At 43.0% G+C, this 19,884-nt stretch overlaps 1 long non-coding RNA gene across 1 annotated transcript; it reads left to right on the forward strand.

Annotated features, from left to right (window-relative positions):
* Window positions 1–542: 542 nt before the first annotated feature.
* On the forward strand, window positions 543–19,641 carry LOC103677341. The gene is made up of 3 exons (XR_572378.2): window positions 543–1,213; window positions 13,290–13,436; window positions 19,027–19,641. It is a non-coding gene; the product is annotated as an uncharacterized LOC103677341 (long non-coding RNA).
* Window positions 19,642–19,884: the final 243 nt, after the last annotated feature.

Here is a 19,884-nt window from a genome sequence, read left to right on the forward strand (position 1 = left end):
AGGGACTGCTATTCTTCTTTTTAACAAGTGGGAAGGCTGAGACTTAGCAAGGGTAAGTGACCTGCCCAAGGTTGGATCATAAAGAACAGAGCAAGGGTTCAGTCTGATCCAAAAGCCCCGTGTGAATGATTTCGTACTTATTAGAATGGTCTTTCCTTGGCTCCAGACTAAGTGGTGCAAATCTTTCCTTTTCAGTGATGGTCAACTAGGGTTTCATTCCCAAACAACTCCAGTCCTTCCTTCTGCTCTACTCAGCCAGTTCCCCTAATGGTGGTCAAGTGCAGTTGCTTAAAACATGAAAAAGGGAAATGAACCGTTTTTGAAAGCAAGACTGACCTGCTGTCTTCTCTGCAGCCGCCCGCTTGCTGGGTTTCTAGCACTTCCCTGACTAATTGCATTGCCTAAGGTTCTTCACTTCAGTGTTCCTTATCTGCAAAACCGGAATAAGATTCCCCACCCTGCAGAGCTGCTGGGGGGTGGAGTACTGCATGTGAAGTGCAGACGCAAGACAGCGTTTGTCAAATGTGAGTTCCCCTTTCTTTCCCGTTTCTATCATGTCTGCGTCCGTATGAGAGGGAGAGCTGTCCTCAAAGTTAGTACCTTGTCTAGGAGATTTCGGAGCATGGTTGTTGCGACCCAGGCTTTGCATATAGCTGGGAGAGGTTGCCGGATTGTGAGTCATCCTCCCTCCCCCCCACCAACCCCATTCGAGAAATTCCATGATAACACACCAAAGAAGTAGAATTTACCATTCCTTCCCTTCATCTGGAGTCATCTGAAGTTGAACAGCCCTTCTGGTGGGGGGGGGGCATTTTTGCTGTGATAAATTTGTCTTTGTGACAAACTCCACTGACCTCCAGGTGGAGCTGCATGAAAGAGAGACAGAAGGGGAAAGAGGAAAACAACCAGGTTGGTGCCCGGAAGAAGCAGATAGCAGGAGAAAGACACAAAATACCAAGATGGTGCACGGTCCTTCATGGATTTGCAGGGAAGAGAGTGACGTGTGAACTGATTCAGCCAGTGACATTCCACAGGAATTTGGAGAGACGGCCCATGGGCTCAGCCAGCCCGGGGTGGGATGCGAGAGGAAGGAGACACGGTCTAAGGAGCTGGCCGTCTAGGTGGCAGTCTTTGGGATGGCACCTCACAGACAGCCAAAGACCAACTACGCTCCATGGTGAACTGCGATGCAGCCCAAGACGTGGTTTCACAGGTGAGAGGAAGGCTGTTACTGTCTTTCGCATGCTGCTATCTTCCAGGCACGAAAGCAGATGAGGGAAATAGATGATCTCATGTCATTTAATCCTAAAAACCAGCCTTTGACGTGAGCCCATTTTGATGGTGAAGAAATTGAAGCACAAAGAGGTCAAACCTGCCCAGGATCCCGCAGCAAGTGAGCTATAGGGTTTCAGAGTAGGTCTGTGTGCGGACAGCAGCCGCTCTCTCAGAAGGCCTGCAGCTACTTGCTGGCCGGACGACTAAGCCCTTCTAACTTCCCTAGGCCTCAGTTTCCTCCTGGGCTGGATGGAGATAGGAATGCTATATTGGTGTTTTGGTTTTTTTTTTTATTTTATTTATGTATTTGACAGGCAAAGACAGCCAGCGAGAGAGGGAACACAAGCAGGGGGAGTGGGAGAGGAAGAAGCAGGCTCCCAGCGGAGGAGCCTGATGTGGGGCTCGATCCCAGAGCACCGGGATCACGCCCTGAGCCGAAGGCAGACGCCTAACAACTGCGCCACCCAGGCACCCCCAGAATTGTTTAAGAATGTGGCTTTGCTCGAATCCTTTTCTCTGGCCGTAGGCCCCTCCCTTTAGTTCCTGATAATTGGTCATTTTTGTACTGTAATCATAGTCCAAATGGACTATATTCAGACCAGGGCAGACACTGACCCAAGGGAAGGATGGAAGTAGAGAGTGACAGGTGACAGAACCACCTCAGTTTTGTCGGTCTGTCCTAAAGCCGGATGTGTTCAGTTTTCCTAGATCTGGTGAGACGATACCTCAACCTTACAGTAGTCCCCAGCCCACTTTCCTTTCTGCGTTTTGAGCTGAATTGAGCCTCTGTTACCTGCAACCAGCAGATAGATCCGTGACCAGAACAAATACTTTCCTCATGGACTTAGTGTGAGGAATCCATGAGATAAGGAAAATTACAAAGGGCAAATGGCTGAGACCATAGCTATTTATCTTAGTGAGTAAAAGAGCAATTTGGCCTTTATAATTGGGTCCTAAGATTTTCAGTTTATGGAATGCTTCATTATATCAAAAGGGGGATTTGCACAAATTTCACTTACACTCTTTCTGCCAGGAGGAAGCAAAGGGGCTGATGGTCGTGTCAAACTAATGATGCCCAGCCCTCAGGTTCTCTGTGTTGGGGGAGAGTGGCTCCAGGCTGGTCATCTGGGAGCCACTTTAAATCAGGTTTCCACTGGCTCCAGACTGGACCCTGCAGAATCTTCTAGAGGGTGTTGCAGATAGACTGACTGAATGGCAGACCACCTGACTGGCTGGCTGGTCTGCCACGCTGCTGTCTCTACTTGGGTGAAGGTCTTGAAAGAGGGGAGTGTAGCTGGAATCCAACATGCCATCTCACCAAGGACACTTCTTACTTGATTTGTTTCAGTGGCATTGACTGGTCATGTCTCTAAACATGGCCAGACTGCACAGGCACATAAACACAGCCCGAGAATGCAAAGTTGCTTCTTTTAAGAAAAAAATAAATTTCACTCTGGACATTTTAAGACTTGGTTATTTAGTATCACAAATGCTTTGCCTTTGGGCGGATGACGCAGGAGGTATGAAGAGCTGGTCAGAAACAGCATACTTGTCACAAAGTTGCATATTGCTTTATTTATCAGGGACCTCAGGGGTCCAGGTCTTCTTTTGTTTTTGGATAATTTCAAAACCTCTTGGATAGAGGCAAAGCGTCTCAACCTGCTTCTCCTCCCAGACCGCCTCCACACGCACCCCACGTTCTCCTGCTTTCTCTGCAGATGGCATCAATTGGCTCTCTACCCGCCAGTCAGGCAGCAGAGGAAGCAATGTTTTTTTAGCGAGTTCTCCCCCATGGCTGCTTCATTACTTCGCTCATACCATGTAAAGCACCAGTCGGAGGGTGGCCTTTGGGTGAACCTCATTCTGAATCTCAATTGACTGGTCCAAAGATGGTCAGTATATTTTCCTGCTGATTTTCACGAATCTCACTTTTCTCAGCTTTTGCCCATTAGGATCAGCTCTGATCCTTTAAAATAAAGTGCCTTCTGTTTGCATGATGAAGGGTTCCCTTCCCCCACCCCCCTCTTCTGCAATAAAGCAGCAGGTCAGTGCTGGCTCTCTTTGGGAGAATTTGGACAAGGCTCATGGGAGAGGGTCTGGTGCTATATACATACGATGCTGACCTTTAATTCATATGATTTCTCAGAGGAGAATGCTGAATCCTGCTTTGTGGTTGGTGTCCTTTGGCTGCCAGTGTCTTCAGAAAAGGCAACTGCGCCATAATCTGATATCTGTGGATGACATCGTGGGTGGAGGGGGTGGGAAGTGGCACTTTCCCAGTTGCCTGTGCTGTTACTGGAATCTTGGTGGCGCAGGTCAGGTTGGGTCTCCCTGGACCAGATGTCTTCTTACAACGGTCCTGAATGGGTTAATCCGAGATTTTATGAATTCAACATTTCATGTCTACCCAGCCTATGAATGTTAAATACATGCAAGTGTAATAGTCTCCCTTTCTCCGGTATTTACTGTATGCCAGACATGAATCCTGTCTCATCTTAGCCTCCGAGTAACCTCTGAAGTCCTAAGAACGGCTACAATGTATTGAGCTCTCACTATGTGCCAGCAGTCATTTCAAGCCCCGGCCATGCACACACATACTCATTTAATCCTCCCCATCATCCTGTGAGGTGGGCACGATTTTTCAAACCACGTTAGCAATGCGGCAACTGAGCTGCTCAGAGAGGTTAGGTAACTTGCGCGAGGTGTTACAGCTGGCAGGTGGTGAAGCTGGGATTCAGAGCCAGCAGTCTGACCTTGAGCTCCACGTGACGAACTACACCGATTTCTGCAGAAGATCCACGGAGAGCCAGCGCCGAGCTCAGTTCCTTCTGGGACTAAGGGGCGGTTCGCTCCCTCCCCTAGGTCAGGACTCCTCTGCTCTCAGGTTCGGCCGATTCTTGCTGTGGCCGTGAAGCTGTTTTTGCCACAGGCGGACTGTGCTTGGATCGGCGGCGGTGGCTCTGCGTGGGGCCCCGTGACTACCTGCCGAGTTTTCTCCAGCTCGGCTCATGTAATTCCTCAGCTCTCCCTTTAAATGCAGCCTTCGTCTGTTCATTTCTACAGAGATTGGCTCTTCCAATACTTCCTGCAATATACCCACCTCTAATTGCCAAGAAATGCCTCTCTGGGATTGTTTACATGGCTCTGTGGCGCTGTCGGCTGGGCCGATGCCCTCCATGCCCTGTCTGTGCTCCTCTCCTCTATTAGCATTCGTGGCCACGTGAAAGCAGGATGGGAAAAGAGCCATATCTCTCTGCCTTTGTAGGAAGAAACATTTTAAGCTTGGGATTGCGGCTAAAAAGTGCCTGTCCCATTGCGCATCTCTATGGTACAATTAAATCTCCCCCAGTAATAATAGCTCAGGGGTGTTCCGATTCATTTTAAGTATTTTATATCTGGTATCGAGGAGGTTACCTAAAAAGGGAGTCTGGCCTTCTACGTTGGGACAGAGCAGTGAAGAGGAACGGACCAGCCTTTGGAGTCGGGCAAACCCGGCTTTGCCTTTCAGTTCCAGCATGCACCAGCTGTGTGCCTTTGAGCACTTACTGAAACTCTCTGAGCTTTTTCTTCCAAAAAAAAAAAAGAGATAACAATACCTCGGAGAACTTTTTGGGGATCAAAAATGATAGTAGAGATGATATTCCTGGCATAGATCAGATATGCAATTGGTTTTCTTTTCTTTCATCACGTTTCCTGCCAATATTTCTGCCAATATTTGGCCATTACACTTAACCTCTCTGGAACTCATTTTAAAAATGAGGTATCAGGATAAATCGACTGCCAAAGCCTCTTCTAGCTCTAAGTGCCTCCTGTATCAATCTTTGTAAATGTGCTGAGTGCTTTCCTATGTGCTCTCGTGCTGTCCTCTTAACAACCTTTTGAGTTAGGTCCCGTTATAATTCACATTTTACAGATGAGGAAACTGAGGCTCGGGCAGAATGAGTAATTGGTCAGGGTTACTCAATGAGCAGTCTGCTAGGAAATGAGGATGTGAACCCAGAGTCTACACACCAGGTCAGTGTGTTGAACTCCAGGGCTTAGAGCCAAACCCAATAGATCCTTGAAAGATGGCTGCCCCACAATTGCTCTCAAGGCTTGTGAGCGTTCAGACCACGCATCACCTACACTATGATGCGGTGGGCTATGTCCTGCCCAGCAGGTGTATCGACAGGACATAAGTCCAGAAAGATAGGAATTTCATTGGAATGATAGGACGGCGCCACACTCAGGACACAAGCAGAGGACAAGGAGTTCCTGAATAGCTGATTGATGGGCCCAATGGCTCGCCAGCCACCTACCCAACCTGGGCAGACACTGTATGGTGACCATGGAGACCGAACTGACTGCTGAATGAAATTCCTGGCGAGCAGGTCTGCGTCACTCCTTGGGGAGACCAGGGCTTTTTCTGGAGCCACCACACTCCCTCATCTAATTTCTGGCCTGTAATATGCTGTGGGTTGAGCAACCAGCTAACCAAGCTCGTTAGGACTGTGCTTTAAATAAGAGTCAGTGTCCTCTCAGGAAGAGTAGGCAGCGCTCCGGGAAGTGTGAGGGCTTGGAAGGTATGGTATTTCTGTGTCATCAGAGAGAAGGAAAAGCCATTCACAATAATGTGAAGCCTACCAAATGTTTAAACTAATTTGCGTACATAAATACATCGATGTTTGTGTCTGCTATGCCCACATTTGGCTCTGTTTAAATGTTCTCTTCCTTGCTGATCTCCAATGCAGTTTCAAAGAGTAGCCATAGTCAACTTTTCAGTGGAAATTGCCTAAAACACCAGGTGCTGACTCCTGGCAATTTTATTGCTGTGTCTTTCAGGAACCCGCATTGGCGTTACAATTATCCGTTGGTAGAAAGCTAATACCCGCTTTCGGGGCTTTGTTACCTTTTCTTTTTCCTTCTGCCACTATATTGGGTTATAGTTTAGCCACATTACAGATACACTCGTGTGCTTAGGTGATTCTAATGTGCTATTTTCTTTAACTTATTGAATAAAAACTCACCCATCAGCAGTGTTTCAGATCCAATTGAATTTTTATTTCACTTTAAAACCTTAACAACCACCAGGAAAATTGTGCAGTAAGACCACAAGTGGCAGCCAACATCTTTCATCAAAGAAACTCAACATACTTCCCGAACATTCATTAAACCCCATCACACCGTAGACCGGTTGTAATCTGCATTTTTTTCTTAAAAAAAAAAATCAGTGCAAGCAAGTAGGTGACAGGTGTGCACAGCAGAGGAGAATGAAAACTTCTTGAGGAGACAGATTTGAGTTCTCAGGTAGCAAGGGCGTCCACTCTCTCTTAATAAAATGGTATTCTTGTCCCTGGTCACATTCAACTGCTCTTCGTACATATAGAGCTGTTGATCCAATCTGTCTTTCTAAGAGCATTATTCTCTAGGCACAGGCAGAAACATTTGCTTCTTGCTTTGTTGCAGTCAGACATGGTAAGGCTATGGCCTTCAGGCAAACCTTACCAGTTTCTAAGGTAACACGGAAGCTGGAAACTCCTACAATCCCACCCCATGTCCTTGGCCCACTAGGAACCGAAGGATTCTAAGCCAGGTGCAGTCCCTTGCAGTTATCAGGACCTGTGGAATGAGAGTTGGGGTGTAGGCCTGGCTTGGAGCTCTGAGGTCATACAAGGAACTGGGGTGCAGGGAAACATGAATTCGACTTACCACTCCCATTACCGCTCACCCCCCCACACCCCTCACAAAGAAAGCTAAATTGCTGAGCTTGACATGGCAGAGTCCTTTTCCCAGAAATCCTCTGACTCACCCAAGCAGTAGTACCTCCCTTAAAGTAAATGTTGGCTATGAATTTGCTAGCATTTTGGTTGTCCTTGAGTCTGGTTTAATTGCTCCAATCCCCATCGCCCCAGACACGTCAAATCACGCCTCCTGGTAGCTTACGGTTGCAATGCCTACTGGGTTCAATATCTTGGATATTCTTCTTCCTCAATCATTAGTTTTTGCATCTAATGCAATATTTTCACCATATGAATGTTAGTTGTTGCTGTTATTATTATTATTATTATTATTATTATTAGCGTCCTTACTATGATAGTAGTTTAATCGACAATCTTGACCTAGGTACCAGATACAACAATAATAACACCTTTCATTTTTAAAATGCTTTCACAACTTGTATCTCATATCTTGGATTCATTTCTTTATTTGCTCATTTATTCACTCATTCAGCTGAGAGACTTCTATGGTCTCACTGGGGATAAAACAATAATTAAAATGTGGTTCCTGGTTTCAAGGAGCTGACAGTGCAGAGGGGAGACCAGACATGTAAACAGATGCTGAGAAGACAAGGGCTGGGCTTGAGCTGATCCTCAAATCATCTTATTTACCAATGAGAAAAAGAGAGAGGGAGCAAAAAGACCTTCTCAAGGTCACACAGCTCATTATTTGAAGAATAAAAGCTAAAATGCAGGCTTTCTGGTGATTAAGCCATGGCATTTTTGACAATCCTGTCATTCAGTTTCCTTTAGGGCAGTGGTTCTCAAAAAGACTGGGCTTTGGTCTCCAAAAGCAAGCAGTGTTGGCAGCATCTTGTTGGAAATGCAAATTCTCAGACTCCGCCCAGGACTACTGAATCTGAAATTCTGCAAGTAGGGCCCAGACCCTGTAATTCAGTGAGCCCTCCAGGTGATTCTGACGCACTCAAGTCTGAGAATCACGGCTCTATATGAGAGCTTCTCAAACTTCTATGTGCACAGGACTCGTCTGGGGAGCTTGTTAAAAATGTAGATTTGGATTCGGTAGGTCCGGGGAGGGGTTTTTGATTCTGCATTTCAACCAAACTCCCTGGCTGTCCTTGCTTGAGGAGCAAGAATATAGAGAGAATTAACACCAACAGAGAGCACTGATTAAGTCCAGCTGATGAGTAATGCTGGGTGTCAAGTGAATTCGATAAAATTATTGCCTGTCATCTAGGAACTTAAACGCTAGCACAATAATCAGATAGACAGACGTCCAGGGCATCAAAACTATCAAACAACGACTAAATGTGCGTGTGTTTGTGCATGTGCGTGTGTGAGCACACACGTGCTGGGATACACAGGCATGTACACAGAGAATGGGCAAATGTTTAAAGAGACAATGTTACATAGCAACACTTCTCTTATCGAGAGATCGTTTGGGTATACAGGTATTGCAACCAAACACAATCAAGAACCAGGAGGCCAGAAACACTTCTCCAAGAAGTCAAAACGAATATCACGAAGTCCGTCATTTTTATTGATACTTTGTTCTTTAGATAGAGTTTCTTTTTATTTTAGACAAAATCCTAACATAGTCACATTAAAAGCAGATGTGAAAGAGTAAATTGGATAGGCAGGGTCAAGATGCCGTAGGCAGGCATTCTGGTGGTAAAGCAGTGCCAACAGGCAAGAGGGAAAAAATGTGTGTGTGTGTGTGTGTGTGTGTGTGTCTGTGTGTGTCTGTGTATGCGCGCACGCATACAAACATCGACTTAGCAGATTGAAACCATTTAATATAGAGGAAACACATGAGTAAACATTAATAAAGAACATTGTATAGAAAGCAGAATGGTATAATCACAGAAACATGCAGAAAATATTAAAATTACAAAATGTTCAAGATATTTGGAAAGCATGTAAAGCATTTTAGATAGTTTTCCCCCCAAAAATGGTAGGGTTGCTAGACTGAGCAAGCAAAAATATTTTATTTGGCAATCCTAAAAATGGCTAAAAATAAGAGGGCTTGATAATCTCTGAGAATTTCCTTGATATGGGTTGCCAGGTTTTCTGAAATGCCTGGTAAGCATTGTTGGAAGGGGTGGTTGTGCGGGGTGACTGATGCATGAGCTGTAGGAGGTCTGTGTTTGGACAAGGAAAGTCTCAGGCACATTGACTCTGGGCCTCTCCATTGGTTAAGAAGGGCATTACCTGTCCGGATTGCTCCCTGCTGCAAGCAACGAAGACCAACAAAAGGTTGCATATACAGGAAAGTATTACACTGGTCTCACACCCGGGGAGATCAGAATTGGCAGTCCAAGACTGGCATGGCCAGCAATGTCATCAAGAGTCCAGATTCTTTTAATCTTACTATTTCATCAACCTTAATTAACATTGTACCTGGCTGCTGTATTTCTATAGGCTAAGTCTAGGTCTTAGGCAAGAAGAAGGACAAAAGAGGGGCACCTGGGTGGCTCAGTCGGACTCTTGGTTTTGGCTCAGGTCATGATCTGGGGTCAAGAGGTGGAGCCCTGTGCCAGGCTCTGTGCTTAGTGGGGAGTCTGCATGAGGATTCTCTCTCTCCCTCACCCTCCACCCCTCCCCTAATCTCTCTCTCTCTCTCTCTCAAATAAATAAATCTTAAATGAAGTAGAAGGGGAAAAGAAAACTAAGATAAAGGGGCTAGGAGCACACCAGCTGAAGTGGCCTTTGAAAAGTTCCTATGAGTTGTACCCAGCAAATTCCTCTTTAATCGTCTTAGCCAGAACTGGATCATACGGCCATTCCTCACTGCTGGGAGTCTGGAAAGTTGTTTTATTTTTTTTTTTTTTTTTAATCTTTTTTTTTTAAGATTTTATTTATTTATTCAACAGGATAGAGACAGCCAGCTAGAGAGGGAACACAAGCAGGGAGAGTGGGAGAGGAAGAAGCAGGCTCATAGCGGAGGAGCCTGATGTGGGGCTCGATCCCACAACGCCGGGATCACGCCCTGAGCCGAAGGCAGACGCTCAACCGCTGTGCCACCCAGGCGCCCCTGGAAAGTTGTTTTAAATTGGACATATAAACCTTAAATAAATTCAAGATTCAGTTGGTAAAAAGAGAAGGGGAAGAATGAATGAATATTGGGTGGGGAGTTAGCAATTGTGCATCTTTTTTTTTTTTTTTGAGTGTAGTTGACACACAATGTTACGTTGGTTTCAGGTGTACAACATGGGGTTTAGCAACTCTGTACCTAGCTACCATTCTGCCCCCACACAACACTACTCTGATAGCATTGACTATATTCCCTGTGCTGCACCTTGATTTCCATGACTTATTCATTCTGTAACTGGAAGCCTGTATCTCCCACTCTTCTTCACTCATTTTGTCTGTATTTATAGGTATGTTCTGTTTTTTGGTTTATTTGCTCATTTGTATTGTTTTTTATATTCCACAGATAAGTAAAATCACATAGTATTTCACTTAGCATAATACCCTCTAGGGTCATCCATGCTGCTGCAAATTGTAAGGTCTCCTCTTTTTAGCTGAATTACACACACACACACACACACACACACACACACCCCACATATTCTTTATCCATTCATCTATTGACAGAGCAGTGTGTGTCTTAAGAAAGTTATGGAGAAGGTGGTATTTCAATAGTAGATGAAAGAAAAAGAGAAAGGATGGGTGAATGATGGAGGAATCCCAAAGAGATTTGGAAGAACGAGTGAAAAGCTTGCATGAGATTAGATATTCATAAAAACTATTACATGACTTCACGGAGGGGTCGAATTGTCCAGTTCAAAGATCTGGAACATTTATTTTGCTTGATTCTCTGCACGCTTAGTGCTGAGTGACAAGTTTTATGTATTTATTTGACACTTACTTATTAGTAGACCGTGTTGCTTCTCAGTCTAGTTTAATTTGAGAGACTTGGAAGGCAAGGTCTCTGGGCAATTGATAATCTGGTACAGGGTGCACCTTATGATATGACATTATTTTAACCACCATTACAAGCAAGATGGGAGCATCTTTGCACGTTTCCATAGCATCCTCTGCTTAGACTAGTGAAATCTATAATACTACACATAACAAATGACTGTTGCATTAAGAAAACAGTGAGACACGGGGGAAAGCTTCACAAAATAACATTTGAATCAGACTTTAAAGGATGAGTAAGATTTCACCAACTGATACAGACACAGAGACACTTCAAGACACTGCATTGTTAGAGAACTGTTAAATTACCTTGAAAAGATGTATCTTGCTATGTCAGGAAGATTGATTCACCTATTTTATAAAGAAAATTTTGTGAGAAAAAAGTGGATTTCTCCAACGCTGCAAAGGCTTTCTGCTTTAATTCTGATTCAATTATCCGAAAATATCATTCCAAGTCCTTTGAAATAATCAACCTTTGCCCCGAATCCTAAAGCATCTTTCTTGTCACGGTGTGTTTTGTGAACATTTCCTTCCTTTCCCTCCTGCAGATATTATGAGTAGCCCAATCTTGTTCATGTCTTGACAGGTAAGAAGGTGGCAGTGTCTCATTTCACCTCCATCTAAGCACCAGTGTCAAGAACTATTCCTCTCTGGCTTGATATTTGTATTTTGGGGGGAAAAAAAACAAAAGGCATGAAGAACAAAGTCGGGAAAGGAGGTTAAGAACATGTCGCTCCAGACCCCGGGAGCAGTCACATCAAGCTGCCAGCTGCAACAAGAATCTCTCTAATAAGGAAATTAGAGCGTGATCATTTCTGGCTCTGTGACTCTGATTCTAAATAGGTTTTACAAATAGATTGTGATTGAACTTGGAAACATAAACAAATTGGCTTTGCGGAATAAAGGCTGAACTACATTTTGGATAGAGAATTAAAATGCTTTTATGGGAGGTACTCTGGGAGAACGGACAGCTATTTTAATGACAGTATAAGCATTTCTGAAACATACCGGCTTTGCTGGCTTCTCTTTGGAGAATTGGGGCTGATAAACTCAAAAGAAAGTTTCCCAACAGGGTCCCTAAGAGGACAACTGATAAAGGCAGGGAATGGGCAGTGTATATTTGAAATTCCCCATTCAGATGCCGAGAGGAGAGGTGCCATTTAAAAATAATAGATTTTAAAATATCAGTAGCTTAAAAAATTCTAGTCTGTTATCTCCCTTGGACATTTCTTTTGTCTCTTGGAGGGTTGGGGATAGAGGTTCTTTAAGCTCTATTAATACATTTTCTGTTATAAATATTCATGCGATGTTCCTGGCGCCTCCCCCCTGCCGCAGAGCGGGCTCCCGACCCGAGCAAGAGTGATGCGGGAGGAGATGCTCGATTTCTAACGAGGCCCCAGGTCAGCCTCAGACAACTCAGAGCCATTTGAAAGCACCAAAGACTTCTCAGTCGAGATAAAGGGTTATAAATGTCTGTGTGTCCAAGCTTATATTCCACATGAGGGGATTAGCTCTCACTTTCTGTAAACTCTCCCAGTCGTTAGAAGTAGTCATGGTTTTGTGTATTTTGTGCTTCACACGGGGAGAAAACAGATCTGCTGATCGGAAAGATACTCTTTTTTATTTCCCTTTTTCTGAATCCACTGATTACACACTAAGGCCTGATCCATTATTGAGTGCAAGTCAGCAAAATCTCTCTGAGAGCGATAGGTTCCTACATTTAGAAACAGAAAATGTTTGACCTTGTAGGGATCCCAAGGTCACCGGCTTTTTGGGTAAGAATTTAGATTCAGGTCATGCAGAGTACATTCCATTATCTCAAAGTGCTTACACTATGGAAATTTTTCCTGTGATCTAACCCCAGATCCTTCGTGCTGTTCTCCCCGTGTCAGGGTATGTCACTAGGAAGTGGGTGAAGTCTAGAGCTGTGTTTACTCATTCCCCCTTGTGGGGATAAGGGTCTCTCACACCCCCAGGGCCCAAGTGGCTCATTTCTCCCACAGAAAGCTTTCTAGGCCAAGTGATGAGCATACAGAGCTTTGTCCACACTCACGTCTATGGCCCCACTTTACACATGCACATGTTTTCAACTGTAGAGGGTAATAAAATATTTTGCTAGAAGAAGCTTATATTGTGTTTGATTTTTATTTCAGAAATATGTTATTTTCATTTATGATTCAGCCTTAAATGGTATTTAGCCCTAATATTTCAGTTCCCTGCTGCTGCTTTTTCTGTCAAGCAGATAGAAATTTATAAATGAATTACCAGGTGAGTTTCTTTTTAAAATGGAACTCAAATTAATTCACAGTGAAAATAAAATTTCTGCTCTCCTTAACTCACCCACTCAATATAAACAGTTTATTTTCTTTACAGTGTGTTTTCCTTAACAAGCACAGCACAGCAGAAAACACATCAAACTGGATGTCCTGTGACCTACATTATAGACAGAGCTCTTCACAAATGGGTGAATCCGGACAAGTCATACGCAAGAGGGTGGAGCTCTGCTACGTGCTCTGGAGGGTGAGCTTCTCAGAAGTTTTACCACGTGGATTAGTCCGCGTTTTTTCAGAGAAACAGAACCAATAAGAGAAAGAGATATCAATATAAATAATATATAATATATAGAGAGATTGATCTATGTCTATATCTATCTGAGAGAGATTTATTTTAAGGAATTGACTCGTGATTACGGAGGTTTGGCAAGTCTAAAATCTGCAGGGTGGGCTGGCAGATTGGAGACCCACAGAAGAATTACAGTTTGAATCCAAAGATGGTTTGCTGGTAGAATTCTCTCTCTTCCTAGGGGGAGGTCAGTCTGTTTCTATTATAGCCGTCAACTGATTGGATAAGGCCCACCCCCATTATGGAGGGTAATCCGCTTTACTTAACGTTCATATGTTTAAATGTTAATCTCATCTAAAAAATTCCTTTAAAAATTCCTCTGCAGACACATCTGAAATATTGTTTGACCAAATATCTGGATACAATGGCCTAGCCAGGTTGAGACACAAAATTAACCATCACACAATACGTAAGAATCACCCGGGACACTTGTTAAACATAGATTTCTGGGCTCCATCCTCAGAGATTCTGATTCTACTTGCAATTCTAGTAACGCTCCCAGGAGATGCTGATGCCGCTGTTGTAGGAATTACTTTCTGAGTGGTATTGTTCTAGGTGTGCTATTGTATGGTCAGGGCCAGCCTCTGTGGAAACTGAAGCCCCGAGTTATAAATGGGCTTGCCCAAAGACTCTTATATACTTAGATATTCTAACCCAAATCTTCAAATTTTAGTCCAGGGCTCACTCTTCTTAATGTACTTATCATACAAATGAACTTTCTTAGGACGAACTCCAGATTTGTAATTGAAATTTCCTAGTGGGATTTTTCATAGAACTTGGCAAGCAGATTGTAAAATTCACATGGAAGAGAAAGGGTAGGGATTGGTCAAGGCAATTGTAAAAAAGAATAAGGAGGAAAGACCCATACTACCATATCTGCAGGTGTCCTATAAAACTATAGCAATTAAAGCAGCATTGTATTGTCAAACAGACCATTAGAACGAATCAAGAACCCACAGTCAGACCACGTATTTTTGAGATGTTCACAACAGAGGTAGCATTATGAGGCAGAGATGAGCTATCAATAAATACCGCTAAAAAAGGAACTATTCATGTGAGGAAAAACTATACTTCCCACCCATAACACACTTAAAAATAAATTCCAGATGGATCAATGTAGAAGCAACATTTTAAAGCTTTTAATAGAAAATTTAAGTAATATTTTTTTCATTAGGGCAGATAAATATTTCTTAAAGGAGACATAAGATCACGAACCACACAGTAAAATCATAACCATAAGCCAATATCTGTTGTGCTATTTGACGTCCTACCCAATATCCTGAGTCCATTGGATGTTCTAGCTTATGCAATCCTCACGAAAACACCATGAGGCAGTTATTCTTAGGATCTTCATAAAAGACCGAGGTGTGGAGACCCTAGAAAGTGCCCCCGACCTGTGTGGTACATGGTACAGGTGGGAGGTGATCCCGGGCATTCTGTCTCCAGAGTCACAACTCTACGCTGCCCCTTAAGAGAGAGAAATTGATGACGTTCACGTTAAAAGAATATATATCCCATAAACTAAGTAAAACTACAAACCTGTAATAGAAGAAAATATTTTTAATGCATGTAACCATCAAAAGATTTTACACACCTGCACAAACATACACACTTACCAATCAATTATGAAAAAGAAACAATCCAATAGAAAAAATGGGCACAGCTTATGAACAGTCACTTCTTTGAAAAGGCAATTCAAATGTCCATAATTGTAGGAAGATATTCATGCTAGTAGACATAGAAATCAGTAGAATCCCTTTGGAGGGCAATTTGGCCATATCGATTAAGGTAGAAGGTGTATGTTCCTTATAATCAAGGAAATTCTTTGTATATACAAAGATAGCTTTTGCAGAGTTGTTCCAGAAAAAATTGGAGATAGTAGCTCAGTAAAGAAATAGTTCAACAAATTGTAGGATAATTACATTTTGGAATACAAACTAAAGTAGATCTCAGAAAAAGTTTAAAAACCCAATGTTGAGAGAAAAAAAGAGAAGCTGAAAAATGACACGTAACATATGATACTACTTGAGTAAAGTCTAAAATCTCACAAAATAATGCTATATGTTGTTATGGGTGTACAATGTTGCCATAAGGGTATATAACTTCAGGATATGGTTATCTTTAGGGGGTAGGAGGTGGGCAAAGGGAGAGATTGGAGGATGAAGAGAGGAATTTAGCTGTATCTTTTTTTTTTTTAATTTAAAAGAATTTCTAGGAGTCATGACAAAACAGTGAGATGTATTAAATCTGGGTGGTGGGTATCTGAGTGTTTTATTATTTTCCATATATTTGAAATTGTCCATAATGACATGTTTTTAAAGTAATAAAAATACCATCCCCCCAGTTATTAATTTTAATATACAACTGTATTTTTTTCTGAGAACTAAAATGCATGGGCTTTCTCCTTTGTACCTATTCTTTTTCTCCGGTGTCTTTTTCTACTTATTGTAAAATCTTTGAGTTGGAAGAAAATTTAGAGGGCGTTTGTTCAAATCCACCAGTTAAGACAGGCACTTCTGGATTCAAATTGGTGTTCCAGGTAAAAACACTTGTTAGAATTTTCCTCAATGCTTAATAATCTGGAAAATATGGTTTGGGTTAACTGGGTATTTTGTTTTCACTGAGTGAAGGTCCACGGATAATGAGTTTTTTAAAAAGTAGAACATAATACATTGCACTTAGCTTTAATACTATGCTGAGCGCGTACTTTTAACTGTAATGACACAGAAGGCTGTGAAGAATTTCAGGGTCATCATGATAACCATCAATTATCATTATTTTGGTAATATGTGGAAGGGCCAATTGAAAGAGATCTGATTGGCAAACTGTCAGTTAATTTGGAATAAAAGGAATAGATGGAGACAAGGGAATTGTCATTTATGGAGGTGCTTTAGATATATAATTTCATTTAAGCCTTGCAGCAATCCTGAAAGGTAGGTGTTCTTATTCTTGATTTTCAAATAAAGGCATTGCAGTTCAGAGAGATGAGGTAACATTTACCTAAAGTCCTGTTTGGAAAAATGATCCTAGTCCTGCAGATAAGGCAAACAGATGCTTGTGTGTCCTTCGGTATCATACTGGAACTATATCTAATTGGCGTCCACAGGGTTTAGTTCTCTAGGAGAACGGACCTTTGTTTGACTTGCTCTTTGCTATTGATTAGTACCAGACTCTGTGAAGTTGCAGGTCAACTTGTGAATTCTTTGTTGTTGTTTTTTTTTCCTGTAGTAAGCTCTACGCCAGTGTGGGCCTTGAACACACGAGCCTGAGATCAAGGGTCTCATGCTCTACCGACCCGGCCAGCCAGGTGTCCCTCCTCACTTGTGAATCTCTGTCATGAAAGTGCAGATGATTTCTGTCCAGTAGCAAATAGAATCCCAAAGATCATTTCAATCTATCTTTCTATCTAGAGAGAAAGTTTGAGTCCTTCCAATTTTTGAACCAGTTTTACAATCCTACTGCTTCCCTCATGAATAGGGCAAATGATTTTTGCCATGTTTTCTTTGTATATTTGAACAGTCAAGATTTGACCTTATTAAGAATACTTTGGCAGGCCCCCCGCTCAAGGCAGGGCTTCAGCTCCAGAGCGCATGTGCTTGCTCTCGGACCCTCTTTTTGGCCATATGTAGTGTACTTCATTACTGAAAACCCAAGCTTAATTAAGGAACTAGTCCTCTTCAGTGGGGGCAGGAAGACTCTCATTGTTAGAGAGCAGTGCCAGGGCTCATTAATCTGAAAGGCGGCAACAAAATGGAGAAATCCCATCTCGGGATGTGCATCTCCTAATACGCAGAGGTCCCTCCCTTGGACCCATACATACAACTGCTATTCCCCCGTCCAGTAAATAGAGGCATAGGATGGGTTATCTACAATTTTGTCTCATGCGTTTTGTACATATGTACAAATATACGTATTTCGTATTATGTCTCTTGCACTTCATAGGCCAGGTGGTATAGAATGTGCTACTGTGAGTATCGTCAGCATCCCTGTCTAGAATTTCTATCACCGTCTCCACCCAACTGATTTGTAGCTCTCTACTGAATCCCCCATAAGCCGAGTCATTTTACAAAGACAGTTCTAGTCCATCAGCTCTAATGGTACACATTCACCAACGCACCACGAAACCCCGCTCGTTCAGTGTAGGAAGGGAAGTGGGGCGGAATGAGTGAATGTGGAATTGTGGACCAAGTTCAAGGACTGAAGTAGCATTATTTTCAAGTACATATATGCTGGTATTTCAGTTATGAAACTATACCCGTTATCTGTCCTCAAGGACCTAATAGGGAGATAAAACTGTTTGTAATCACCTTACCAACAGAAGGAAGAAGGGGGCCTTTCTTAAGTGATTGTAAAGTTGAGCAGGTTAAACAATCTTCATTTCTTTTTAAACCTTTCTAGATTATCAGTTGAAACAGAATAACCTTTCTTGATAAGAAAAACCAATAGAATTCTTTCAAATCCAAAGAAGGGATATGTGACCTACAGAGGTTTCCACGCCTCTGCATTTTCCCCTACAGATTACTTCATTAAAGGAGCTAATTGGCAAAGTCCACATCCCGGGTAACACCATCTTGAAGCAAAATGTTCAACAAGGGTCTCCTGGCAACTGGCAACTTCTGGCCACTGCCCTTTTGCCCAGGAAAAGGGGGCTACTGTTGAACCGGGAGGAACCCAGCAGACACAGGCGGGTGGTCGGGCCGAGCTGCCTGCTGGTGCTAATTATTCTAGCCCAGCGCTTCCCTTCTGGGGAAGTAGGAGGAGAGGAATTCATGCCAAGTTCTTGCACAAGGTCAAATGTTTCTGGAGGAAGGCAGCCAGGGTTAAATTAGCAGTCAGAATGAGGTAGAAAGCTGGGTGGAGAAAAACAGGCTGGGAGAGAGGGGGGAGAAGTCTGGAAATTCAAATAAAGACGGCAGTAAAAAGTAATTACTAACACATTTCCCAACTTGGAAAGCCAGCCACATCCCACACCAGGGCCAGACTCAGAGCTGTTCTGTTCCAAGAAGGTTGGAGCAGGCTCAGGGACAGGAAGGGACTGTGCAAGCCAGCTGCCTGTCCCTGGCTTTGGAGCTGTGCTCCCCGAAAAGGAAAATTCATCTTGAAAGGGAAAGCAAAGGACATTGCCGCCTAAATTCTCCATTAAAATAACATTCTTCATACATTCAATTTATTTGTCCTTTCAGGACTATTCAACAGCAAAAAAATCATCGAACATCAAAACAAAGGAAACGCAAGTCTTTTAGGAAAATGTAAGCCTTTGTGAACCTAACATATCTCCCTTCTCTGCTGTTCATCAACATAACTGGAGGAAAGAAACTGTTTGTGGGAGGGACAGATCTCAGGAGAAGAAGGGGTGGTGGGGGGAAAAAAAGGGAAAGGAGAAGCAATGCTCTTTGGTGTCAAGAAGAAAATCATGATCGGATTGACTGTTTGGGGTTAACTGTTTTGACAGTTGATTTTTATTATTTTTTTTCTCCTCCAACTTCAGAACCATGACAGACGATTGCCGAACATCAAATTGATGAGTGAATACTTCATCAGATCTGGTTGCCTTAACAACTAAAATAGCCAAAATGTTAAGACAGTCAAATGAGATTGATTATTTTTGATACAATCTGTGGGTGGTTGACCCAAGAATTCTCAGCCTAATCACGCATATAAACACAGAGGCTGTCTCAGCAGACGCAAAAACAGCCAGAGGACAAGTGAGAAATCCGTCAATCACCTGGATGCCTCATCGCGGAGACCCCACGGAGCAGCACGCAGAGAAACACCCAGAAGAGTCTCCGGATGGCTTCTGGGTGCTGGGTGTCACGGGAGGCAGCCAGCCTTAAAAGCTGGGAATTGTGATCCTTTCCGTTTCTAGCAAAAAGACAGAGTCTGGCTTGTAATGGAAAAACAGATTCCCTCAAATTGTTGTCTAGAGGGGCTGAATCATGCATGAATGTCAGCAGATGACGCCAGCCGAGGCATCATTTCAGGGGGACTTTATCTGGTGTGAAGCGGGAGAGTTCTACTTCATGAATTTTCTTTAAACCTCCACAGATCATTGTTGTGCTGTGTCATACACCAAAAGGGAAATTAAATCTCTCTCATAATTGGATTAGGTATTTGCGCGCTTTCCTGAAGACAAGGGAAAGGAAATTCATTTTAGATTTTTTTTTTTTAAATCTTGAATGAAAGAATTGCCATCAGCGCATCGGGTCACTGTCTGAATTCCGGCCAGCGCTGGCCGGGGGACGAATGCCTTAGTGCGGTGGTTCAGCTACAGAACCGCCCAGAGCTTCACACTTGTTTGTTTGTTTGCTTAAGTTTTTTCTTTTCATTCTGAGTTCTAAAAAAAAAA

Source organism: Ursus maritimus, unplaced genomic scaffold (genome assembly GCF_017311325.1).
Source record: "Ursus maritimus isolate PB19 unplaced genomic scaffold, ASM1731132v1 scaffold_4, whole genome shotgun sequence".
Classification (NCBI taxonomy): domain Eukaryota; kingdom Metazoa; phylum Chordata; class Mammalia; order Carnivora; family Ursidae; genus Ursus; species Ursus maritimus.